Source organism: Pan paniscus, chromosome 9 (genome assembly GCF_029289425.2).
Source record: "Pan paniscus chromosome 9, NHGRI_mPanPan1-v2.0_pri, whole genome shotgun sequence".
Taxonomy (NCBI): domain Eukaryota; kingdom Metazoa; phylum Chordata; class Mammalia; order Primates; family Hominidae; genus Pan; species Pan paniscus.
Window position 1 is genome coordinate 20439659 of NC_073258.2, and position 8681 is coordinate 20448339.

The 8681-nt window shown below is 43.5% G+C and overlaps 1 pseudogene; it reads right to left on the reverse strand.

Moving 5' to 3' along the window:
* Positions 1 to 3936: 3936 nt before the first annotated feature.
* On the reverse strand, positions 3937 to 8334 carry LOC100969524 (serum amyloid A-3 protein-like; annotated as a pseudogene).
* Between the last annotated feature and the right edge of the window lie 347 nt (positions 8335 to 8681).

Here is an 8681-nt window from a genome sequence, read left to right on the forward strand (position 1 = left end):
ATTATTTATTTATTTATTTATTTATTTTATTTATTTATTTTGAGACGGAGTCTCGCTGTCGCCCAGGCTGGAGTGCAGTGGCGCGATCTCGGCTCACTGCAGGCTCCGCCCCCTGGGGTTCCCGTCATTCTCCTGCCTCAGCCTCCAGAGTAGCTGGGACTACAGGCTCCCGCCACCTCGCCCGGCTAATTTTTTTTTTGTATTTTTAGTAGGGACGGGGTTTCACCATGTTAGCCAGGATGGTCTCGATCTCCTGACCTCGTGATCCGCCCGCCTCGGCCTACCAAAGTGCTGGGATTACAGGCGTGAGCCACCGCGCCCGGCGGAAATTATTTAAAATAAAATGTCCACATGAATATTTTAAATACTCAGTCATAACTATATTAGAAAACATAATGAAGGTGTCCAATGTTTGCCTAGAATTACTGTGATACTTATGTCAAAGTCAAACAAAACATAGAGATGAATATCTAAATTTAAAGCAATTGATTTAGAAAGTAAGAATTACAATTCAGGGCATACACACAGATGAGACAGGTGGGCGTCTTCAATATATCTGAAGTACAAAGAGAAGGTTGGGGCTTTTATAAAAAGGAGAAATGTTACACGTTGTTTTGAAAGAAATTTTATTGGTTTTAGTAAGTTTTGGGGGAGCTTGCAAGCTAGGATTGGTGAGAGATGGCAGCAGGTAAAATTAGTCTTAGAGTCACAGTAGGTTGTTTCAGCAGTTGTTAGATAAAACTGGTCTCCGTTTACAAGAGGCAGTTTCAGCAGTCAGGCTTGCGGAGAGTTACCTTTTTGGAGACAGAGGGTCTCCCTGTGTTGCTCAGGCTGGTCTCCAACTCCTGATCTCAAGTGATCCTCCCACCTCAGCCTCCCAAAGTGTTAAGATTACAGGCATGAGCAACCATACCCAGCTCATTTCTTTTATTTATTTTATTTTAATTAATTAATGTATTTATTTATTTTTTGAGATGGAGTCTCGCTCTGTCGCCCAGGCTGGAGTGCAGTGGCACGATCTCGGCTCACCGCAAGCTCCGCCTCCCGGGTTCACACCATTCTCCTGCCTCAGCCTCCCGAGTAGCTGGGACTACAAGTGCCCACCACCACGCCTGGCTAATATTCTTTGTATTTTTAGTAGAGAGGGGGTTTCACCATGCTGGCCAGGATGGTCTCGATCACCTGACCTCGTGATCCACCGCCTCGGCCTCCCAACTCATTTCTTTTATTATATACACACATATAGGTTATGTTTACCAATCATCATATTGATGTGAGTCCACAATTCAATACTTGCTGGTTTATGATATATAATTTATGTTAAATTGTGACATATACTCATGGTATATTGTTCGTTTTATTCTTAATAAAATAAAAATGAGTTTTAAAAAGAAGAGGCCAGGACTGGGCGCGATGGCTCATGCCTATAATCCTAGCACTTTGGGAGGCTGAGGCGGGCTGATCACTTGAGGTCAGGAGTTCAAGACCAGCCTGGAAAACATGGAGAAACCTGGTCTCTACAAAAAATATGAAAATTAGCCAGGCATGGTTGTGCACACCTGTATTCCCAGCTGGGAAGATGGCTTGAGCCTGGGAGGTGGATGTTGCAGTGAGCTGAAATCGCACCGGTGCACTCCAGCCTGGGTGACAGAGTGAGATCCTGTCTCAAAAAAAAAAAAAAAAAAAAAAGAGGCCAGTCTAAAATTCATTTGTAAGTTGTTGGCATTACTGAGATAACCTCCCAATGTCTTCTCAACTTTTATTTGAGTCTGATACTCACAGCTAGGCTCCGTGAGTTTTGTTTTTTTTTCTTTTCTCTTTGGATCTCAGGTGCACAGAATTGGATTAATCATAATCCTTAGTTATTACACACTCTCCAATGTCATCAGTGTGCTAATCAAACAGAATTATATTTTATAACCAGAAAGCAGGTTTTTTTTCCTTTCTTTTTTTTTGTCCCAATATCTCTCACTTTGATCCTGAACACAAGTCAATTCATGCCTTCCCTAGTTACTCAAAGGTTATTGAAAGTACTGTACAGGCCAGGTACGGTGTTCTCATGCCTGTAATCTCAGCATTTTGGGAGGCTAAGGTGGGAGGATCACTTGAGCCCAGGAGTTCAAGACCAACCTGGGCAACATAGTAAGACCCTGTCTCTACAAATGTTCTTTTTAAAATTAGCCAGGTGTGGTGGGGAGCACCTGTAGTCCCAGCTACTCAGGAGGTTGAGGTGGGAGGGTAGCTTGAGCCCAAGAAGTTGAGACTGCAGTGAGTGGTGATCATGCCACTGCACTCCAACCTGGGCAACAGAGCAAGACTCTGTCTCAAATAACAAAACAAAACAAAACAAACAGTGTTATACAGGTAGTAATTTAAAGCCACAGGTTTGATGGCATTTAGTTTATCTCAAAATGGTAACTAGAAAGTCCAGGTCCAAGTCATGATTTGAAGCTTCCAATTCATTTAAAATGAAAATTTCTCTCCCCTTTCCTAGTTAATCCCACTATAGATGGGTACTTCAGTCTGGAGGGGGGTGATGACTTTGTTTCCTTCCCTGCTTCCTCGTCCCACAGATACACAGCTGCTCTTTCTGACCTCTCCCCGATTAGGGGGGAAGGATTGGAAGTGAGAGGGGAGGGAAAGGAAAATTCTTACTTGACTGGTGTTTTCATAAGATGGTTTCATGTTCTTTGGGCCCAGCAGGTGTTTAAAGCTGATTCTGTGTATGTGTGTTGTGGATTCTTCACATATACCACCTCCATCGCTGGAGACGCCTCTCCACAGCTCCCTTGAATAGCGATGCAACCTCCTCCATCTTGCTGGTTTTTTCTCAGCTCCTTATTGCTCCTCACACACACAGATTTGATATGAGATTCATAGATTACTAACTAGGGTAGCTCATGGAATACATTCATAGGAGCAGTGATTACATGAACTCATATGTGCAAGCGTGTTTTATAAGTTCTAAACTCCAGTGCAATTGCTAGTTACAGCAAATGGTTAAGAATGTTGACTCTAGCATCAAACTAGCAATGCAACTTGTGTATGTTATCTAAATTGTCTGTGCCTCACGTTTCCTGAGCTCTAAAATAAGGATAATTAAAGTGTGAGGATCTAGTGGATAACAGAAGAAATCACTTAGACCAGTGCCTGGCCCTTGGTCACCGCACCATGAAGAGTAACTGTCATTCTACCACCTTTATCATGATCACACATTCTTTCACTGCCATTGACTCATTTAGATGAGCTTGAAAATCAACCAGCAGGAGTACTGCCATATTAACCACTGACTCTGACAAGGATGGAACTGGATTCTCAAGAAGGCATGAACAAAGTGCTATAGAGGCATTCATTATTACCCCAGGGTAAGGATTTAGGAGCTGACAGATCTGATTCACTGAGAAGATGACATTTTACCCTGGCACAAACCAAGGAGTAGTCAAAAAGATAAGAGAAATAGCTTTGAAAGGTATTTCTTAGCACCATGGACAGGGACTGGTTGACACTGGGTTTGGGAAATGAAGTGGGGAAAGATTCCTGGGATTATGCCTCCGTGGCAGGGAAAGAGAACACTGAGGAATCCGGAGTCCTGGGAGGGAAGAAAAAAGGAAAGGACATAGCTGACTGGACAGAAAGGAGGCCTGGACATAGAGGGGCCTAGAAACAGTCCACTGTAACCAGAGATACTTGGGCCAGCAAGACCCAGGAGAGAGGATCCAACTTGGGAAATAAACTATGTGGAGTGTCTGAGAACACCCCTCTCCAAGAATCCAGGATTTTCTGGGATCATGAAAGGAATAACCTCAGGCTACACAGTGAACTTGGAGATGGTCACTGCTGGGGCCAATTCATTGTAACTCCAAGTACTTTTGCTTTTTTTTTTTTTTTTTTTTTTTTTTGCATTTTTATTTTATTTCTTTCTTTCCTTCTTTCTAACTCTCTTCTCCCTTTCTTCATTTTTCCATTTCTTCTTTTCTTTCTTTTTAGAGACAGGGTGTTGCTCTGTTACCTGGGCTGGAGTGCAGTGGTGTGATCACAGCTCACTGCAACCTTGAGTTCCTGGGCTCAAGCTATCCTCTGGCTTCAGCTTCCCAAGCAGCTGGGATGATAGGTGCACATAACCACACCTGGCTGTTTTTTGTTTGTTTGTTTGTTTTTTGTTTTATAGAGATGGGGGTCTTGCTATGTTGCCCAGGCTGGTCTCAAACTCCTGGCTTCAAGCAATCCTCCCCCCTCAACCTCCCAAAGTGTTAGGATTACAGGCATCAGTCACCATGTCTGGCCCTTATTTGCCTTTTTGAAGGCATATTATTTCTCTACAAAACCATCTGGGCCTGCTGTTTTCTTTGTAAGAAGATTTAATCTCTTAAAATAATTACAGGCTAATCTAGATTCTCATTTCTTCTTTAGTCGGTATTTGTAAATTGTATTTTTCTATGATTTGTTGATTTTTAATTTAGTTTTAGGCTTCATTACTGAAGTTGTTCATAGGATTATCTTATTATCTTTTCTATTTTATGAACCATATAATTAGAGGCTTATAGTTGGTCCATATTATGGTCCATACAATGTGGTCCATGTATAGATATAGTTTTCTCCCCAATTCCCACTATTGTGCATTAGTGCTTTATGTTTTAAAAAATAAAACAGTGATGTTTATTGGTCATCCCTATGGTTCTAAACAGGCCCATGATCCCAGGAAGACTGTCATATTGTGCTTCCAGATTCCAATAACAAACTGGATTTCACAAGCATTTATTAAGCATTTTTATGTGTTCTATATCAAGTACTAGGGATATAGAATTCAGTAACTGTAGGTCAACAAATGTCCCTGGCCTCAGGGGCTCACAGCCAGGTCTCCTGAGAGCAGATTGAAAAGGAAGCTCAGTATTTCTCTGGCAGGCCAGCAGGTCGGAAGTGATTGGGGTCTTTGCCACTCTGGCCCCATTTGTTGGTAGCCTGGCCAGCCAGCGAATCCTCTGCATGGTCTCCTGTGAGTCTCTGGACGTTCTCTCTGGCATCACTGTAGTCCAGGCAAGCAAGGAGATTAATCACCAGGCCAGTGAGCAACAGCCCACCTTCCCATTCTCCACTTTCCAAGGGAGGACTCTGGGAGAAGCCCAGGAAGGCCAAGGAAGGAGGGGTGAAAACAATGACCCTGCCTGGGCACTGCCCCACTCAGCCAGGCTGGGCACCCCTAGGCTGGATGAACAGCACCCAGAGAGGGAGGGTGAGGAATCACTCACTTCTACCATCCACTCAGACCCTCGCACTAAGCACACAGGCAGAGAGAGGGCAAGAGGAGGAGGGGCTGCAGCCTCTAACTTCTCTGCAAGGAGCTTACCTCTCTCCTGACTGTCCAAGGCAGGCAAGCTCTGCTCACTCATTCCTGGCAACATCAGGAATGTGCATTACCTGATCACTTCTGTAGCCCAGACAGCCCCAAGCCCCCTTTGTACAGCATCATAGTTCCCCCAAGCATGGAAGTATTTGTCTGAATTTTTTGTAATTGGCTTCTTTCATGTCAGAGTAGGCTTTCCACATGTCTTTAGTCCCTGGAAAGGAATGAAAATGATCGAAACAATTATATACTGGGAAAATAGAGGAATGAACAGTTTTCTTCTCACTACTTTCCTCCCGAAGATTTCAGCCTTCAACAAAGCCCTTGGAAATTATATTGGCTTGAAATAAATATTCTTCTACTTTTCACTTCTCTGGGTTAATGTAATGAGAATTGTACTTGGTGTAAGTTTCATTCTGTTTGATTCCATTCTAAGTTCTGTTATTACTTTGTTTTAACCATGTGTGATGCACCTAAAGAAGAGATGAAATGGTCCTTAAGGGATGTTTCATTGTACAATGAACTTCTACCTGGAAGGACCCAGGGAATCCTCAGTTCCCTGGTGTGAGAACACAGGGGATTCTGAGGGAGGCTGCAGACATACGGCGCTCCTAACCTAGTCAATGAGAGAAATTCATGCCTGTAGGTAGAGTGAGGACAGCTTGGTCCTGAGTACATCTGAATGTCCAGGCTATAAATAGAAACTGACATCTGTCAGAATTCAGTCAGCAAGTGATAAAGGTGAGTTACCTAAGAAAGCTTTATACTACTGGGTAATCAAATTCAGAAAAAGGACAACTGACCCACTAGTTCAGAACCTCAATGTCCTCCCCAATGAAATGGAGGAGTATTGCCTGCCTCAGAGTGATTACGCAGAAGAGCAGAGAAAATACATGTATGATGTCTAGAACATTGTAGGTGGTCAATATATTATCATTTCACTTCTCTGGTCCTTAGGAAAGGTGGCATAAGAAAAAAGAAGGGCTAAACTAAGATGAGGAGCAGGGAGTTACAGACTGAAGGGATCTGATCAAGCTAGAATTAAGTGACGAAGATTTTTTAGAAAATTAACTGATTACGGAAAAGGGGGAACTCAAATATAGAGTTATAATCATGGCTTATATAATTTCTCTATTAGATAACTCATCTTCATTTTATGCATTTATTACTCCCGGTGTTAAATTGATTGCTTTTATTGAGAGTTTATGACATTTTTACTCTACTTATTCCTCTGAGTTACTGACTTAAATGGCTCCTTGATGTTCAGATTGGCTTAATAAGTACTTCCAAAATTCCTGGCACATTTTATCACTTTCGGCAGCAAAACAAGAGGTAGTGGTTCTCAACCTTTGCTGTGCATAAAAATCTACCGAGGTGCTTAGTAAAGGCAAGATTTCTAGGCTCTGTCCCAAGAGACTGTGGCTGCTGGGGGCAGGGGGTAGGGTATGGACCCAGGAATCTTCATTTCATTTCACAAAGCATTCCAGAATCCGGGTGATTCTCACGCAAGTGGTCCCAGAACAACCCTTTGAAAAATATTAACCTAAGGAATGAAAGATATTTGTAGTTGAGTGTGTGAACATGTAAATAGGATTAAAAGCAAATCCTTAAAACCATTTTTCAGAGACTCAGAAAAATAATAATACCTGAAATTTAAAATACTGCATTCTGAAAACAAAATTTTGCCACTTTATTATGGCTAGTGGGGTATATTTCTCCCTCTCTCTCTCTCTCTGTCTCTCTAGATGGAGTCTTGCTCTGTCTCCTAGGCTGGAGTGCAGTGGTGTGATCACAGCTCACTGCAACCTCTGCCTCCTGAGTTCAAGCAATTCTTCTCCCTCAGCCTCCCGAGAGGCTGGGATTATAGGCGCATGCCACCACACCCAGCTAATTTCTGTATTTTTAGTAGAGACAGGATTTCGCCATGTTGGCCAGGCTGGTCTCGAACTCTTGACCTCAGGTGATCTGCCCACCTCAGCCTCCCAAAGTGCTGGGATTACAGGTGTGAGCCACTGTGCCCAGCCCTCGGGGTATATTTCTCTTGCTAGCAGTTTCCTGGCCATATATAAGCCCCAATAGAACCACCATCAAGGTAATTCACTGTAGGTTTTACTGGGATAAGTGGAGCTAGACTTACCTTCCAAAGGCACCACATCCTATTTGCCATTTCTTAGATAAAGGATGAGCTATGTGTTCACAAATCCGAAACTCTTGTTTTGAAAGCAGCAGAGTACCGTGATTAAGAGCAAGTTCTGCAGAGCAAGACTGCCTGGGTTAATCCTGCTCTGCTTTGGAACTTCTTTACCTATCTTGGGGTTTGTGTGTGTGCGTGTGTGTGTGTGTTAGTGTGTGTGTGTGTGTGTTAGCTTCTCTGTTAAGGGAGAATGCTGCTTGCATCATAGGACTAAATGATGGAAACCAATTCATTAGTACATTTAAACAGTGCCTAGTACGTATTAAAATCTCAGCTAAGCTTGGTTGTTTTTATGGGGACGGTTGGCTCCGTTCAGCTTCCCCATGGACTCGCCTCACACTTTTGATCCACCTGCTTCCTGGCTTCCCAGGAGACATAGACATGAACTGTCCCAGATTTCCCACTAGGGGGCAGTAGAGCCCCACCGGTATTATGGGAACATGCACCCCTGAACTCCACATCTGTCTCACGGTCCTGCTGAAAAGAGGCAGCTCACACCTTATGCGGCCTCGGCTGGAGGATCCTCATAGAAGAGTGTCAAAGCTGTCCAGAAAAGCATGAGGAACCACGCTTACGAAAAACCATGCCCCTTCTCTATCCATCTGTGGCATCACTAGCACCTTTGCCCAGTGGGGATGTGGCCTCTGCTCAGCTGCATCCTGGGGGCAGCCAGAAGCAGCCTCCTGCCCCCTATCCTGTGGACCTCACCTTGGCCAGCTGCCTTGAGGAATGTTAACCATCCTTGGCTGCTGACACCCAGGACCAGGGAGCAGAAAATGATGCCAGTGGAGAGCTTCATCCTGCTGCAGGGCCAAGGAAACACAACCAAGGATAATACACATTTTGTTTCAAGTTTTTATTTTTTGTAATGTTAGTCCATTCTTTCATTCCAAGAAAAAAACCCACTCGGTTTTACACACTCACACACACACACACACACACACAGGTGTATGTGTATAGATAAAAGATAGAAGGTCAGAGGGTCTACGTCTCCATTTCCATTTGTCTCATTGGAATCCCAGTATCTGACAGAAGAGGAGCAGTGACCCAGGATAAAGCAAATAGACAAAAGTCACACCATGTTTGAGAATCATTATTTTAGATTAGAGCCTGCCAAAATTAGGAATTATGCCTCTTTCTGGGTTC